At 50.7% G+C, this 17,694-nt stretch overlaps 1 protein-coding gene and 1 pseudogene across 1 annotated transcript in view; one reads left to right on the top strand and one right to left on the bottom strand.

Annotated features, from left to right (window-relative positions):
• Tmem132c (transmembrane protein 132C) overlaps window positions 1–17,694 on the top strand; it is a 190,287-nt gene that overhangs the window by 31,327 nt on the left and 141,266 nt on the right. The gene's annotated exons all lie outside the window — the stretch shown is intronic.
• Window positions 4,146–4,286, bottom strand: LOC113196263 (small nucleolar RNA SNORA40; annotated as a pseudogene).

The raw sequence follows: 17,694 nt of genomic DNA, 5'->3' as shown, positions 1-17,694 counted from the left end.
CCTCTGGGGCCAGGGTGTGTCAGCTGGAAGGCTTTCTGCTACAGTCACCCACACCTAAGCAACAGTAGCTTAAAGCAGCGGTTCTCTTCCTCGAGGGGGCACCAGCAAACCTGTAGGTCTTATGACTCGTTGTTAGGGTTGCTGACTCGGGACCTTTAGGGCTGAGTCAGAGGATTCATCTTTCTAATAAGATCCCTGGTATTATGGGTTGAGCTGTGCCCAGCCCCAGAATTCTGTTAATATCCCAGTATCCCAGAATGTGACCCACCCGACCTATGACTTTGTCTTGACACCCTAGTGCTGCTCCTGCCGGCCCAGGGACCCCACTTTGAGAACCTATGACTGACAAGCACACTAACTGTGAGCAGCCACTCAGGCCACCATGAACTGGAGACCTTCCCATCATGCTCCACCGCCACCCTTACCCAGGAGGCCCCAGGGCTCACAGATGGCAGCACCACCATGAAGGTCAACTCCCCAGTTGCAAGTGGTCCACACCGGAAGCACGGGGGCCGAGGTGGAAAAGAAAGTGTGTCTCCTAACACAGCTCGGCCTTGCAGGAAGGAAGGCCTTGCCCGCAAGCCTGGCAGGGGCTTCCTTGGCATCCCCCTGGCTGCACTGGGCCTTCCGGGTGTCCTCAGGACCCAAGGGACACTGTGTGGCCAGGTGCCATTCCTTTCATTTTCTCAATGTGATCTGGAGCTCAGAGGCAACCTTGGGTTTGACTGGACTCGGAGCTCATTGAGGACGGCCTCCATCCCTTAGCCCTCTGTTCCTAGCGTTTTTCTTTGGCCTTCTTTATTGTCTTGGCTAAACACTCAGTGTATTATGCAGTGTCTTTGAATTTCTCTTCTGTTGAATTTTGAATAGTGTATTTTCCTTTTCTTTAGAGCCAAACACTGATATTTGTGCCCTATGAAGAAAACCAAGTAACACAACACTGATTCGGGGGTTTGGTGTCTGTTTATTTTTAATAAAATTAAATTAAAAAACTGATGAGTGGCTTTCTCAAAACATGCTGGTAAAAATCATCTTTGGAGAGAATGGAAAGTTTGCAAATCCTGGGAGCTCTTAGACCCGGGACCAGGGACATCCTTCTTGATGCCTCTCCTTTATTTATTTATTTTAATTCAGGTGAAATTGCCATAAACAGAAATCAGCCACTTTAAAGTGAAAAATCCCATGACACTTAATATGCTCACAGTAACCTCCACATCTATCTAGTCCCCAAATATCTTTACTGTCCCAAAGAAAGCCCCACTCCCATCACATCGCTCCTCCCTTGCCCCTCCCCCGCCCCTCCCCCTGGTCACTGGAACCTGCCAATCTGCTTCCCATCTCTCCGAAATACTTAACATTTCCCCCACCATTTTTATTTCCTTTTTTAATAACCAAGCTGGGGACACCCAGATAGAGGTCCACAGTGCAACCTCAGCAGGTTTGCTCTTGCTCTCTCCAGGCCCCTTGATCTAAAGCAAGAGAGACCCTGGTTCAGTAGCAAGTGGATACCATCAAGAGGCTGTGCCTCATAAGGAAAACCTGCTGGTTATTCTCCACTGACCGGGCCCCAACACCCTTCCCCACGTCACCCAGAGAGCTGACACTGGGACCTTAGCTTTTCATAGACGGTCCAAGGTTTCCACGTGAAGCCGCTTCAATGCGTCACTGTGGTGTGGTGACTGGGAAGGAACTGTCTGCCTCCGTGTCTCCGTGGCCCCCGCAGGTGACTTCTTGAGCATCCTTTTAGCCTAGGCACATGCTTCCCAGACGACCCTGGGGGCCCTTGGGCCAGAGGAAGCGGGGCTGGCTGTGGAGAATGAGCGGTGCTGGCCACGGAGGTACCGTTAGCTCAGCAAGACTGTTTCACCATCTCATGAAATAATGGTCTGCAAGAGAAATGAGCTCTGCGCAGGGGCCTGGGAGACTCTGCACTTGTAGAATGAGATCTGTACCCGTTCGACTCATTAGCCGAGGAAAGAATCTCAGCTGGAGCTTGGGGGTGTCTCTAGTTGTTCCATTGAGACCTCACACCCTAGGAGCTTCCAGAAAATCCATGGAGAAGGGCCTGTCTTTTCTCGGCAGGAGGAGGCGATGATTCAGAGGCCGGTTCCCAGCACGCCTTGGTCAAGGCCATCTGGGGACTGGGCATCTGTCCCAGCTGTGCTCCCATCGTGCCCTCTGAAACTGATTGGAAAGGTGGGGGACCAGCAGAGGGTGAGACTGAATTTGACAGCTGTCTGAGGGGAGGGAGAGGCAGGCCAAGGGACAGGAGGGATTTGAACAGTGCCCATAAGGTCTGTAGCAGCCTTGGGAACAGTCACATGCGTTGTGCCCCTTCAGGGATCACTTCCTGTCCACCCCTCGAGGGAAAGTCTGGTGGCTTCGCAGCACTGTGATGTGACATGTTAAACACAGCAGCAGTGCTTTCGGGTTTCTCTTTCTGTGGGAGGTGTTGTTTGAGAGGCAAATGGTCTACCAAGACTCCTGTTGTCCTTTCCAACAGCCACCATGTGCAACGACCCCGCCTGGCCAGGAGTTCTCCCTCCATCCTCCCACTGGGGCTTTAGTTAGAGTTGGAGTCTTGCTGTAACGCAGAAGTCACAACTAGCTGCCTTCTGGCCCAGTCCCCTGATTGCTTTGTGTTTGGTCCCTAAATGCCATCAGACATCGAACGAGTCCGTGGTCTCTTTAGCTGTGGTTCTTAGTTGTTAACATCTGTATCAGCGCTAGCTGGATTAGACAGAAACGCATGTAGGACAGGGTGCTGGGGACTGAGGCTTCAAGAGGAGTAGAGTTGGAGTTAGAACCTCAGACCCCGGAGTAATGACCAGACCCTTCCATGGGGCCTCCCCCGAGAGGACCACATGTCGCAGCCCCTGCATGAGGCCTTGCTCTGGTTGCCAGGGCTGTGCATCTCCTACCCCAAATCTACCCCTTTTGCCAGAGAGCACGTCCATTTGTCCTATTTCAAATCAGTTGCATGTAGCTGGAGCCAACTGGCTGAGACTAATCACATGACCTCATGCTGGCAGCAAAGGAGGCTGGCCAAGTGAGTTTCTGGTTTGTGCCTTATAAGATGGTGCACATAGTAGGTCTATTCCCCAAATTTGGTGCTAGGTAAGACGGATGCCCAGCTGCTTGCTCATCCTTCTTTTTAAAGACCAGATGATCTTTACATAGAGAGGCATCCGATTTCTCTCAAACTTCAAAAGATCTGGCCAAGGCCCATCGGGGATTTCGTGTGACAGTGACCGTGAGGGCCAGCTGCTGCAGAACGCTGTCCCACTCAGTGGGCACCTGCACTAATGCCCCTCAGGCCAGGCCCAGTTCCCTGCACTCACACATCCACAAACTGCTTGCCCCTCTGTCCCGTCAAACCAGGCCCCGCTGCTGCCTGACTCCTGAGGTCTCTTCTCTTGCCTGTGTGTCCTGGGCTGGGCCAGGGGATGGCCTAGAAAACTGCTCCCTCTGTGGCTAAAAACGAGCTGCCTGCTGGTCTGTGGGCTTCTACCAATGAAACACCCAAGGAGCACCAGAAGCACCATGGGGGACTCCGGCCCTGCAGGACTCTCCCTGGTGTGGGACAGGACGGGGGCTGTGGCAGGTCAGGCTTTCTACATGTAATACACCAGGTGAGGCTGACTGTTCAGAACCTGCTGTGAGGCATCCCTGATGAGGGAGCTGGTAACTGAGTCCCTGGGACAGCGGGAAGTGCAGGGCCCAGGGCCCCAGGTGATGATCGGACAGTGCAGATGAAGGCTGTGCAGAAGATAAAGATGACGTTGATGACCAGCTAACTCGGATGGGCTGTCAGAGTGGCCCAGGCCACGCTCCTGGCTGTGACTTCAGGAAATTTAAGAGATTGTTCCTGCATCCTCGTTATCACACACTGATATTTAGGGAAGATTTATGCTCCAATTTGGGAAAGCATTTATTTTGTTCTCCTGGGACAAGTTTGTCAGGGAGAAAACCTGCTTCTGTTTCTAGCAAAGAGAGATAAAATAAATTTTTAGGAGCAGAGTCTGTTTACTTGAGTGAGAAATTTCAGGCTGTAGAAGTGAAATAGAATACTTCAGAATGTAGAAAATCCTTCAACTTGGCAGCTGAACATTCATCATTGTTTTCTGTTTTGTTTATTTTTAAGTAATATTCCTGCTTATGTGTATCAAAACTCAAGCTGAACAATGAGTTCTGGGTTGCAAAATAGGACTTACTTGTTGCACCTGTCTGTAAGCCTTTATCCACTCCTTGTTTGGGGTTTTGAAATTATCATTGAATTAAATCCAGTGATGTCCACAACTTCAAGATCTAGTAATATAGAGAACAAGCCATGATCATAAGCAATCGTATTTCAAAGAACTGTTATCAGCAAGTGGCAAAAACCGGCTATTAAATGTTGGAACGTCAATTCTTTGTAAATAGAGGGGAAATAAGGGAGTAGGAATTCTACAGAGAACAGAGAGGCCTCCAGAGACAGAGATGCTAAGTTCTCACCCACGCTCATCGTTCTTTTAAATATTTCTAGTGGTATCATTTTGTTTATCTTTATGTGGTGCTGAGGATCGAACTCAGTGCCTCACCCATGCTAGGTAAGCACTCCGCTAAGGAGCCAAACCCCAGCCCCCCATCTACGCTCTTTATGTGGACATCCAGAGGTGACCCTGCTCCGCGTGGCCTGATCTTCTGGCTTACCTGGCAGCTTGGGAGCAAGCTGTACCATGGCATAGGCACAATGTGAGGCCCAAGTAAACCAGACGTGCACTGTGACGTAGATATTTCCTCTTCAACAGTAGCCATACGTTAGTTATATTTAACCAAGAACTGCTGAAACTTTATATATATATATATATATATATATATATATATATATATATATATATATGTATATATATGTGTATATATATATATATATATATTCCTATATATTCCTAAAATTAAAAAGTGAACGATTGTGTTAGGTCACCTGTAGCCACCTGCAGACCCATCAGCTCCCTGCCAAGCAGGAGTGGCTGTGGAACTGCAGATGGTGGAGGGCATGTTTCCAAGGACAGAGGCCTGAGGCCCCGCATGCACCCCTCTGTTCCTGCCTTCATCCCCCACCCAGTGTCACCCAGATGCAGCCGTGCCAAGTCCACCTGGCTCAGCGTCTCACTCTCAGGCGGCTCCTGGGCCTCGGTCTGCCCACCTGGAAAGGGGGACCTGCCTTAAGTGCTGAAACCCAACCCCACCTCTCTCTTTCCCCTGCAGTCAGTCCCCTGCTCTCCTCCCAGGTAACGGTTCCTTAGGCTGCTGACGCCATTGCCGTTCCTGTGGCCTCTGTCCTCACCCCAAACTGTCAACCTGAATCCAATCAGGAAAATCCCAAAGGGTCTTTTCTCCCGGGAAAACTTAGCCCAGACCCTTCAAAGGTACCAGTGCCTTAAAAAACAAGAGACGAGGGGACTCTAAGTTAGCAGAAGCTGACGAAGCTGTGGCAAAGGTGATGTGTGACTCTGGATTTAAATAGGCTACAAAGGGGATGTTTGAGGCAATCGGGGTGCTTCTAGGGGGGAAAGTCACCTGTCACAGAATTGACCGTCTTCAGCAGCATGCAGTCCACTCACAGTGCTCTACAGCCACCAGATGTCTGTGAGCCAGATCATTTCACCACCCCCAAGGGACACCCGGAGACCATGTGACACTGTGCCCACCGCCCCGGCCCCGCCCTGGAGGTTGAGGACATCTTACTATAGACTCAGTATTAACTGATATTGTTGACATATCTTGGGTGCAATTAGGTTGTTCTCTTTATAGAAGAAGCGTCTTGATTTTAGGAATGCACGTGGATCATTAGGAGTGAAATAACTTGTCTCTGTTACTTTCAAATGGCCCAGAAGCTCAAAAAAAGAGAGCCCCCTCCCCAAGCTCCCCACCCCCTGCACACTTCGTGTATATTTAGAGAGAGGGTGAAAGTGTAGGTGGCGAAATTTTAAAGGTGAAACTGCTTGGAGATCAGATAGGCTTTCATACTATTATTCTATAGTTTTTATACTGACTTTTCTAGTTTTAAAAACTTACAGGGATGAGAGGTGGGAGGGAAAGGGAGTGAGAAGGGGAATCGCATGGAAATGGAAGGCGATCCTCAGGGTTATACAAAATGACATATAAGAGGAAAGGAGGGGTAAGACAAGATAATTCAAATGGAAGAAGTGATTTACAGTAGAAGGGGTAGAGAGAGAAAAGGGGAGGGGAGGGGAGGGGAGGGGAGGGGGGATAGTAGAGAATAGGACAGACAGCAGAATACATCAGACACTAGAAAGGCAATATGTCAATCAATGGAAGGGTAACTGATGTGATACAGCAATCTGTATACGGGATAAAATTGGGAGTTCATAACTCATTTGAATCAAACTGTGAAATATGATGTATGAGGAACTATGTAATGTTTTGAACGACCAACAATAAAAAAAAAAAAAAAAAAAAAAAAACTTGTTTGGGAAAAAAAAAGTGTTGAAAAATGTCAATGTCTGAACAATACCCCAATCCAATTAGATCAGCCTCTAGGTGCTCCTGGATATACTGGTATCTGGGGAAGTATCTCTAGGACGGCCTGTGGCCGTGGAGATCTGCAGTCCCACAGCAGCAGTCACCTCCCAAGCCTGTTTCTGCTTTTTCCTGTTCTCTTTGTGTTGAAGCCTTGCCTGTTTCCTGTGGCCAAGTGTGACGGCTCATCCTGCCCCAGGGCCTTGGCACTTGCTGTTGGCTGGGCCTGAATTGTCTCTATCTTCAGAGTAGGGGCTGCTTCTTGCCACTCAGGACTTGGCTCCCTCCCCTCTTTCATCCTGTCCTCTCTTGAGGCCAGGTACCAGCCCAGCCTCCCTTCTCCAGCTCTCTGTGACATTGTCTTAGAACTGATCCTGTGTGGCTTTTCATCTTTGAACTCCTGTGTATGGATTTCCAAACTTGACTATCTGCTCCGTGCTCCCTCCTAGTCATCACTGTGCCTTTGTACTCCCGAGGGCTCCCCGAGGAGCTGTTTCCAGGTGGAAGGTCCACAACACACTTAATTAACATAGAGCAGATGCCGGGGCGGGGCGAGGAGAGCTGAGACTATGGGGAGAAGCTTTCATGTTCTACAAAGACACCCGGTGTCTCAGGGTAGGGCGGGCACAGACCGCCACAGGGTAAGAGCACTTTCAGACTCTGCTGTCATGGCCCTGGGGGGGACAGCCTCGAGGGAATGCTGAAGGAAGGCTCCCACGGCTGTGTGGCCCTGGCTTGGCTCTGGTTTTCAGGGGGGCACGTTCAGGCAGCTGCCTCATTTAGACGGAAGCGTTCTCCACTCCTCTTTGGCTGGTGACAGTGACAATAGAAGTCTTTCTGGTTTAGAAAAAACACCCAGCAAGCCAGGCATGGTGACACTTGACTGTAATCCCGGCAGCTTGGGAGGCTGAGGCAGGAGGATCACAAGTTCAAAGCCAGCCTTAGCAACTTAGCAAGGCCTCAACCAACTCAGCAAGACCCTGTCTCTAAATAAAATATTTTTTTAAAGGGTTGGGGATGTGGCTCAGTGGTTCAGTGCCCCTGAGTTCAATCCCCAGTACCAAAAAAATAAAAGAAATAAAAAAGACCCAGCTAGCCTTGGTGGCCCCTCCTGGCACAGCCCAGGACCCCCGACCTCCACCTCTATTGCTCTCCAGATGCAGTTCCTGAGATTACAACTGGGAGAACAGCATTAAGTCAGAACCAAGGAGTTCATTAGGACATTCTGTTTTTCAATCTGCAGAGATAGGGAGGGGATTAAAAAGACAATGTTGGAAAAGTATACAGAAGCTTAAAGACCTTATCAGGGTCTCCCTCCATAGAGTTAATAGAAGCCACTTAGAGTCTACTCAAAAATCAGTTCAAAGCTACCTGCACCTGGAAAAGCCCCAGACAAAATTCTGAGATCCAGTCACCTGGCAGGCATTGCTGCATAGTCCTTAATTCCTGAACCATCTCTAGAAAAGCAGGTGAAGGGCCCGTTGCTATGGAAATTGCTGACTTTTTTTTTTTTGCATAAGAAAAGTTAAAGAGAATGTTACATAAAAACATACCCACAACTTTTTTTCTCCCCTCCAGATTGCTATCATTTTGGCATCTAATTTAAACAGAGCGGCAGTGTGCACATTCAAACAGAATTGAACAAACAGATTAAAAGAGAAGAGTGCAATTTCTAAGACTCGGGTGGCCTCTTTCTCTGTCTCATCTCCCGGGTCATGTGCTCCCGGCTCCTCACTGTTCCTCGGCCATTGCAGCAGACACAAGGCAGAGCCCTCCCTAGTGTCATGAGCCATGTGGCACTCCTCCGTGCATTTGAGGTGCTGTTCTTGGTGCTGGGGTGACCTGTGTCCTGGGAAGGGGCCAGGAGCCCAGGGAAGCAGGGGTCCCCGCTCCTACTGTGGCTCCTGGATGTACCCCTACTGCACCGAGATTCCTCTCCTTCCCGGTCTTCTCAATAGAGGGCTCACCCAGGGCCCTCAGAGTGTTTTCCAAACCTCCAGCGACAGCCTCTCTCCATGTTCCAGCACTCACTAAAGTGTGTGTGGAATAGGAATGAACACTGCCTGATGGGGTCAGTGGTGATTAATGAGCCCCTCCTGGAATGTTCCCCTGGCTTCTAGAACATTCTGTCTTCCAACACACAGCCCAGCCCCTGCTTAGAGAACATGGAAGCAGAGACCATGACAGAGCCACCCAAGAACCACAGTGATTGAATTGTGATGAGTTAGAGGTGATTAATCTCCGTCACCTCCCAAGCTGCTTCCAAGGTCCTCTTTCCTCCCACATGGAAAGGGAGACGCGGAGGAGAACTGTATGAGCTTGGCCCTGCTCCATGTGTGGATCAAGATTCCCTGCTTTCCCTGATAGGGCAAGGTGGTCCCGTTTCCAGCAGGTTGATTGGAGACTTCTGCCTTGGGCCAGGGCAAAACCATGGGCGCTTCTGAATCCAGAGCCCTCAGACCCTAACCCAGTGGCCTGTCCGCCTGTTTGAGTCCGCCTGTTTGCCGAGCTTATGTCTCAGAACTAAGAAGCTGTGGACCCCAAGCCACAAGGGAAGCAGAGAGATCTGGCGGTCCTTGGGGTGAGCACGCTGCAGACAAAGGGGTCCCCCCAAGAGGCAAGAGTTCCTGAGCCAGCCAAGAGTACACATCCCAAGGTCAACGAGGACAGCACTCAACGCTGGGGACGCACTAGGAGGACCACCCTTTGCAAATCCTCAGACACCCCCCTGTGTTCCCCAAAGGCATCTGCACCTCCCCATCACATTCATTTCAACAGGCATTTAGTGGGGTGTATCAGCCGGATTCAGTGGTCATCATAATATAAATCAGCACTTGAAGCATACTCATTCTGCACACCTCTGAGCTCTCAGGCCATCTTTGTTCCCGAGGGCTTTGATCTCCTCCTAGCAGGCGTGGTGCCTGTGCTCCAGAAGAGCCGGGTAGTTCAGGCACTCTCAGCCCCATCTGTCCTCACTCAAGAGGTGGCGTCCGAAGAAGCAGCCCTTTTAAAACTAAAAGGCCTGATGACACTTCCATACTTTGTCTCTGGGGACAGATGGTCCCACTGTTCCCTACCAAGTAGTCCAGAGCCAGAAGACTCAGACTCCCACAACTAGGCAGGAATCAGAGAGCCCGCTCTGTTGAGCTCTCTGGGGGTGGGTGGACACAGGCACAATGCAGGTGACCTTAGCAAAAGATGAGTCATGGACGGGCAAGAGTGGGGCTTGGTGTCCCTGGGGTAGATCTGGAACGATAGGGCTCAGGGAAGAGCAGCAGGGGGAGGAATGGCCTCCTAGTCCCTCTGTCCGCTTGCTGGACAGACATCCTTCTCTTTCTGAGGATGAAGTATATGGGTCACATCCCCCAGGGCCATACGGCAGCAGGGAAGGGAATCCGTAGCTCTTTCCATCTCGGGTTCCTGAAGACCATCTCCGCAAGACTTCAGGCAATAGAGAGGCTCTTCCCTCCAAGGAACTTGGTGCCTCTCAGAAGGAAATGGGCACAGAGGTCCTGAAGCCCATGTTTCATAAAGAAGGAACTGCACCTGGTGGGCTGGGTGGTGTGGAGAGGAGGTATATAAATAGTTAACAACCAGCCAGGGAGGGAAGGCAGCCCCTGTCTGCAGGTGTGCCAGGCTCCCTGGTGCAGAGGCTCCCACCAAGGCCAATGTCAAGTTACCAGCCAACTCACCAAATTCCTAAAACTGCAACATGTGTCTCTCAGAAGCAAGACTCAACCCAGCACATCCCCGGTGCATGGTGTTACTTCAATTTCTTGTTAAAATCATCCTAATGTAACCCCCATAGCACATCTGCCCAGCTCCTGAGTTGACGTGCCTGGAGTGATTGAATTGGAGGAATCAAGAGCATTTGTTTGGAAATCGACTAAAGATCTTTTTTAAAAAAGACTGGCCCAAAGTCAACAAAGTGGTCAGGTACAACAATTTATCCATGCCAGGTTCTTTCTCTGTGCTTCCTGGGGGAATTACTGTCTCAATAAGTCCTCACAAAAGGCCTCGGCAGTGGAAGTCACCATTATTACTGTCTTTAGGTTACAAAGGTGGACACTGAGGGTGTTAGCTTTTGTGTCCCTATGACCAAAATGCCCGACAAGATCATTGTAGAAGAGGGAAAGTTTATTTGGGGCTCATGGTATCAGAGGTCTCAGTTCACCATTGGCTGACTCCATTGCTATGGGCCTGAGCGAGGCAGGACATCTTGGTGCCAGGACATGGAGAGGGCAAGCTGTCAGCTCATGGCAGCCTATAAGCAGAGAGAGAAAGAGGGGAGCCAGGGGCAAGACATAATTAATCCCAAGGGCATGCCTCAGTGACCTACTTCCTTCCACCATACCAACCTGCCTACAGTTACTATCCAGCAGTCCACTTCAAGTCATTATCCATCAAGTGGATTAATCCACTTGACGAGGTTACATTCTCATCTTTGCCTAACAGCATCCCCTCTGAACCTTCCTGGATGGTGGGTCATGCTTTCAAAACACAAGCTTTGGGAAAACATTGAAGATTCCAACTGCAAGACTGAAGCTCTGAAGCAAATTCACTGTTCCCAAGTCACCAGGGAATGGTTCTGGGAGCACGGATTTTGGTCCCAGTCACATATCTCCTGGGTTTTTTGCAGAACTACCCTGAATATTAGTACCTTAGAAACACCACTGCTCAACCTTGCAATCCTGTGCTCTGTGACTTGGGCTGTGCTCAACTGGATTGTTCTTCTGACCAGGCTGGCTCCAGAGGGGCTAGACTGTCGGCTGGCAGGACGGGGCCTCCAGGTGTGTGTCATGCATGACCAGCAGACCAGCCCAGGGTGTCTAGGTGGCCATGCGGGGCTCCAAGGAAAACAGCAGTGACCAGGCCCTGCACAGTGGCTAGCACTGCCTTGCCTCTGCCACCTTCTCTGGTCTGGGCAGGCCCAAGGCCAAGCCCTGCTCAGGGATGGGGAAAGAGATGCCCCTTCTCGGAAGAAGGAGACTGCAAGTCACGTTGCTAAGGGTGGAAAGGTGCCCACTCTGTCCCTTCCACCAGGCGTAACCTGAGCATGTGAGTCTGTGCTCCCCTGGGTCTGCGGTTTATCACATGTGGCCGAGCACACAGGCTGCAGTCTGGGCCGGAGGGCTTTGATATGCTTGCAAAGCATTTGAACAATTAAGATATTTTATGTACAAATCTGGCTTTCTGTTTTAAAAATCAGGAGATCTGAACATTGGTCCATTTCATTCTCTTTTTGCTCCAGTAGTTTAGAGACCGTGAGTGGCTGCCTGGGGGGGGGGGGCTCTGCTGTCCACCCCATATGTCCACCCCCACAGGGGCCCCCAGACAGCTTCCTGCCCATGGGAGTTACCGGGCTGCTGCCCAGAGGCGTTTTCCTTCCTATTTCCTCCTCCCTGTGTCAGCTCCGAGGCTTTGGCTTCCTTAGGTTAATTGTGTTACGCACTCTGCGGCCAGACGCCAGTGGACCTGATAACTTCTTATTAGTCTGCACTTTGGGTCTGTTTACGGTTTATCAGGATGACGTCTCCATTTGGCTGGAAGCCAAGCCAAAACCTCATCTAGTTTGATGTTATCTCGATTCCGTCACAGAGGAGGCGACAGCAGCTTTCCGATGTGCAACATGTGGAAGAGAAGTCTCGAGGAGCCTTGCTATATATGCCCTATGGCGCCGCCCATCTGCGAGCCAAATAATGACGCCGCAGGACATCCCCTAGTCTCAGATGACTCTGGAACAGGTGTCTCTCAGATACAGAAGGATTAGAATCAATAGAGCTGCTGCTTCCCGGGAGGTGACTGGAAGTTTCCCTGTGGAAATGCTTGGTCGGGAGGGATTATGTGTACTTGATGCACAGAAGCAGAAGTGGGCCAACCTACTGCAAAATGGAATCAAATTTTAATTACTCAGGAGGTTCCAGAATTTTTCTAGTGTAATGTCCACCATGCCTGGGAAGATTTGAGGCCAACAGAGGAATGTGAACTCTGAGCTTCTCAAGAAACTACCGCAAGTCTCTCCATGGTGCGGAAGGAACACTGTGTTTTCTGGAACAGAGCCTCATGCAATGGGCAGGGGCTGAACCTGCGCCACCCCACAGAGTAGAACTTGCCACATACCCGATGTGTGTCGGGTGCAATGAGGCACTGAATGTTTAACGTTGTTCAATTTTGATTAATTTGATTTTGGCAGCTAATGGCTACCACACTGGGGTACACACAGACCATTCTGAGGCCTGACTTTGAACTCTGACCCCCTGACCTAGGAGGAAGAACCCATCGAGAGGGTTTGTCCCTGAAGAGGACCGTGCAATGCGGGTGTCTTCCTCCCTGCTTCTGCTTCCTGGTCATGACATGACAGCTTGCTTCGCCATGCACCCTCTGTCCCTGCCACCAGGCATGCCCACCAGAGGCCCAAAGCAGAAGGTCCACCTGATCAGCAGCTGTGAGCCAGAATGACCTTTCCCTCTTTATAAGTTAGTCATCGTCGGCACTGTTAGAGTGACGGAAAGCAGACTGGGGCAGAGACCAGCTCCTTGTACAGCTGCAGCCACACTGAAGAGTGAGGCCTTAGAGTCAAGGACCCTGTGCCCCTACCCATCCTCCCCAGCCCTTTGCCCTATGCTTCGGATCAGCTTTTCCTCACTGGGCAGGACACCTGAGATGATCACCTCATACGGGGGAGACGATTCATGGCTCATAGTCCCAGAGGCTTCAGCTGGCCTAGGTGAGAAGGTGAGAAGTGGGCGGTAGAGCCGAGTGCCTACCTCCTGGCACCTGAGAAACAGAGAAAGAACAAGCAGGAGCTGGGACCCAACCCCCCCGGAGACCTGGCTTTCACTGGGCCCACCCCTGAAGGTGGCCCTCCCAGGACCACCACCCCGGGGACCTACAGGTCTTTGGGGGCTATTCCGATGCAAACTCCAGCTGAGATGGAGACCGTTTGGCCAGTACAGGGTAAGCAGACTACTGGCAAGGTGCCAAGTTCTAATCACTGCTCGGACCCACCTCTTCCATGTACTAATCATGACGTGTGTGTAAATGCACAGGGGAATAATACAAGCGGCTTATAAAACGGGATCCATGGTTAGCAACTAAGGCTACTTTTCCTAAGTGAGTCAGATCCACAGAAAAATGGCCCACAAGTAATGAGAGATTGGGTCCCAGATAAAACAAATATTCCAAAAGAAAGAGGAGAGAACTGAAGTCGCGATCAGCGGGTGAAGACGCGGGTGCCCCCGCCCCCCCCCACCCCGTGCTGTGATTAACCAGAGGTTTCTTCTTCTTCTTTTCCTTTTCTGTTTTAACAGACACTCATGCCCGAAAACATAAAATCCTGTCCTTTCAACCTTTGTGTGAGGGAGTGAACCGCTTTTCCTCTTTGGCCCGTTTCTCTTGCCTTCTCTTGTTTCCGTCTGGAAGGAAGCCGACAGCATGAATATTCATGACGCTGTTAAACAAGATTTTTTTTGAAAACAGAAATGGGTTCGGGGTGTTTCCTTCGTGGACCCTGGTGGATGGACAGGCCAGGGACAGGGATCCCGGCTACCTGCCGTTTGCTTCTGCTGAAAATGTAGCCCTTTGCCTAAGGTGTTAACCCTTGCCCTTTGGGAAAATGTGAAAATATTGAGTATAGATCCTGCCGTTTTCTATCCTTGAGCATTAGAAGAAGACATTATAAGGTGACCAGAGAGCTGAAGCAGCAATATTGAAAATACTGGGGTTTCCCCCTAAGCCTATGCACCTGAGACTAAACCGGGCTTGATTTCCAGGGCTCCTTTGCTAATTCCTAGCAAAAGGACCACTGTCATTTGGAATTCATGCGTCTCCCCTGCCACTCTCTGCAGGAGAGAGGGTCACGCTTTTCCAGAGGTTGATTAATCAGCACATTGTTCCTCTGAACACCTTCCAGCAGTTCAGGGCTCCCCAAGACCTATTGTCACTTGGCAGAAAATAAATACACCATCAAAAATGTATTTCGATGCTGCTGACTGACACCTGGAGAAGCGAACGCTTCACTGTGCGCACAAACAATATCGACTTATGAAAATGAGGTTCCCAGGAGAGTCTCAAGTCCCCCTGATGGCTGGGGCTCGTTAGGGGCTTTGAATGAGTCGTTAGTTTACTCATTCATTCCTGTGGTCAATAAAAATGTATGAAGCTCCCACTAAGCACAATCTGCAGGCGTTGGGAGTCAGGAGTGGGCAGAACTGATCAAAATGAGGCACCTGGTGGAACTTACCCGTGATGGGTGGGGGACTCCTCAGATAAGAAATAAGGTCACTTAAAAATACAGTGATAAGCCAGTGCGGGGTGGTAATCCCAGCAGCTCCAGGGAGCCTGAGGCAGGAGGATCGCAAATTCAAGGCCAGCCTGGGTAACTTAGCCAGGCTCTGAGCAATTTAGCAAAACCCTATCTCAAAATAAAAAAGGGCTGGGGATGTGGCTCAGGGTTGAGCACCCTTGGTTTAATTCCTGGTACCCCACCCCCCCAAAAAAAAAAATCCAGATAGATATGTGCAAAGAATAAACATGAAGTTTCAAGAATTATTTAACAGGTCTTGGAACCAGAAATGGCTTGACAAAGGGCCAAGAGGGAGCATTGTCACCAAGTGCTTTAGGCAATGCTGCCCGAGGGTGCGTTGTGCCCGGTTGGTTGTCTCTGGGTCACTATCTTTGGTAATAATCATTTCTTTACAGATATGGTAACCTTCCATTTTTATCAAGTGACACAAACTTTCCATTCAGTCGTGAGACACTGTAACAGTTCACTTTCTAGTAAAGGGGTAGGTGAAAGAGGGGAAGTGGAGCAAAGAAAAGCACCAACTCCCTTGGAGAAGCAGCAGGTATTGCCGGAGTCTGGATAGAGTGGCCCTCTGCTCAAGCAGTGGTGGCTGGAGGAGGGGACCGGAGATGGGGCTGGTGATTGGCTGGTGTGACACCTACCACTCCACCCTAGACCTCACGGCCTCGCTGAACCTCTGCTTGGTGGTCAGGATTTCTGGCTCGCCCAGTCTGCCCTGCGCCTGGCATAGCCTGGGCTTCCTCACTAGCTGGGTCAGGTGTGGGGATCTGGGACGGCTGCAGCCCGCTGCCTGGCCCTCAGTGGGGAGGCTGGGTTGCTGAGGCTCCTCCACCCTGGGAGCTTTGACCGCTACCGTCTTTCCTCTTTGTGTGGTCTCACCATCATTGTACCTGGGCCTCTAATGATGGCAATTCAGGGCTCCAAGGGAACAAATGTGGAATCTGCCAGGTGCCAAGGCAGCCCAGGCTCAAGCAGAGGGGAATCACAGAGCCATGCTGGGGTGACCGTTGCAGCCATCTTTGGTAAAGAGCTGCCCTTTGGTGCTTGGGTCTGGCCAGAACCAAGTGAGTTAGGAACCACGTGGAGGCATTCGGTGTGTGTCTGATCACCTGTGCGTTGGGTGGGGGCCTCTCAGGATCTGGGGCAACTTCAGCACAAGAAGAAGAACCGGAAGCAAAATTGACTTTTCGACCATCTACAGGAAGCCAAGGGAAAGAGGGAGGGGTTGGTATAGCAAGGTTCAGTACCCCAGGACATAATTTTGATAAAAATCCTGATGTTGGGGAGACTGCTGTGTTGTACCTAGGGAGACCAACGTGTGCAGGATGCAGGTCAGGACGGGGAAGGAGGAAGAGAGAGCTTGGTGGAAAAGGTCTCAATGGGGAGCTTTTGCTCTGAAGGAGGCGTATTCATCTCCTTCTCTGCAGGTTCCCCCATCTACACCAGCAAGGAAGTAGACAAGATGTCCAGATTTTACTCGTGAACTGCTTGGCAAGGTGTGTAGGAGACTCAGGTGCATTCGCACATAGACCAATAGTAGAAATCACTGCCGGCTGTCCAGCCTTAGGATGCGCCGGCCACTGCGTCCATGGTCTGCTCATTTCAATTCCCAGGAGGTTGTTAGACTGGATTTTGAAGTGTCCTAAGAAGCACTGTGGGTGGCCTGCCTGGCATGCAATTCCCCATCTTATATTTCTGAGTTTGGGTTCATATATTTACTCTTCCGTACCTTTCCATGTGCTCCAGGGAACCTTGATCCCTAACCCAGCTCAGAAGTTGATGGAATTGGTTTTCTAATTACTAATGCCTCTCACAAAGCACCCCGAAGCTCAGGAGACTGAAGTGCCCTCTCACCCACCTGCCTACTCTCCCTTCCTCTCTTTAGTGAGACTGTGGTGGGATGAGGCATCATTGGGCAAGTCTCCCTTGGGATCTTGCACGAGGATGTGGAGGCATGGGTTGGGGCTGCGACCTCCAAGATGGCGCACTCGCATGGCTGGCAGGTGTCAATGGCCATGGGCTGGGAGCTTGGCCACACATCAGTGGCAGCCCTGCGCATGACCTCTCCCATGTGGTGGCCTCTTGCATGGCCGCTGGCTTCTGTCAGAACACGTATTCCAAGAGGGCTTCTGGAGACCAGCCTCAGAAGGCATGGGCATCCTTTGTACCACTCTCTGTGATTGGAGCTTTACAAGACTCCCTGATTGTCAGAAAATGAGCATAGACCACCACTCAAAGGAACACCAGAGAATCTGGGTCCCATCATGACCTGGTCACCTTTGGTCAAACAAGAATCCCATTCCCTTCAGCACCAATTGGTTCAGTGGGTTCACTTAAGTCACGGGTCCCCTTCTTCCCCTGGGTGTCGCTGTGTCTGATGCCTTCAATGTCGGGGATGGCAGGGAGGGGAAGGGAGGAAGCAGCGTCCCTACTAATGGGCAAGACCTCTGGAGCCACCAGGCTGCCTGTCTTTGATGTAACCAGCCTCTTGATTTGCTAAGCCAGTTGGGTTGCCTCTCTCTCTCTCTTACCTGGACTGAGAAACTTTAACAGTTAGCTCCTTGGGTGCTTGGAAAGGAGAGGAAACAGTCAATGAGTCTTAGAAGTTGTGTGACAGGCCACAGGGTCGGTCTTTGCTCAGGGCTTGGTGACTCAGCTCTCCCCTTTGGATTGTCAGACTGAGTTCAACAAAACCAGTGGGGTAGGGCTGCTTTTTAAAACACTGGACCCCAGACCCACTTTAACCCTTCCACTGGAGGACTCCGTATCCTCTCTTTGTCCTCCTCTTTCCTGCCCAACTCTGCTTGGGTCTGGAGTGTCTTGGCTTCTCGGGTTTGTTCCATGTCTTCTGATGCCTGCAGGTCCTT

This window comes from Urocitellus parryii, chromosome 3, assembly GCF_045843805.1.
Source record: "Urocitellus parryii isolate mUroPar1 chromosome 3, mUroPar1.hap1, whole genome shotgun sequence".
NCBI classification, from domain to species: domain Eukaryota; kingdom Metazoa; phylum Chordata; class Mammalia; order Rodentia; family Sciuridae; genus Urocitellus; species Urocitellus parryii.
Note: the sequence above shows the minus strand (reverse complement) of the source record. Positions and strands in the feature narration are given on the sequence as shown.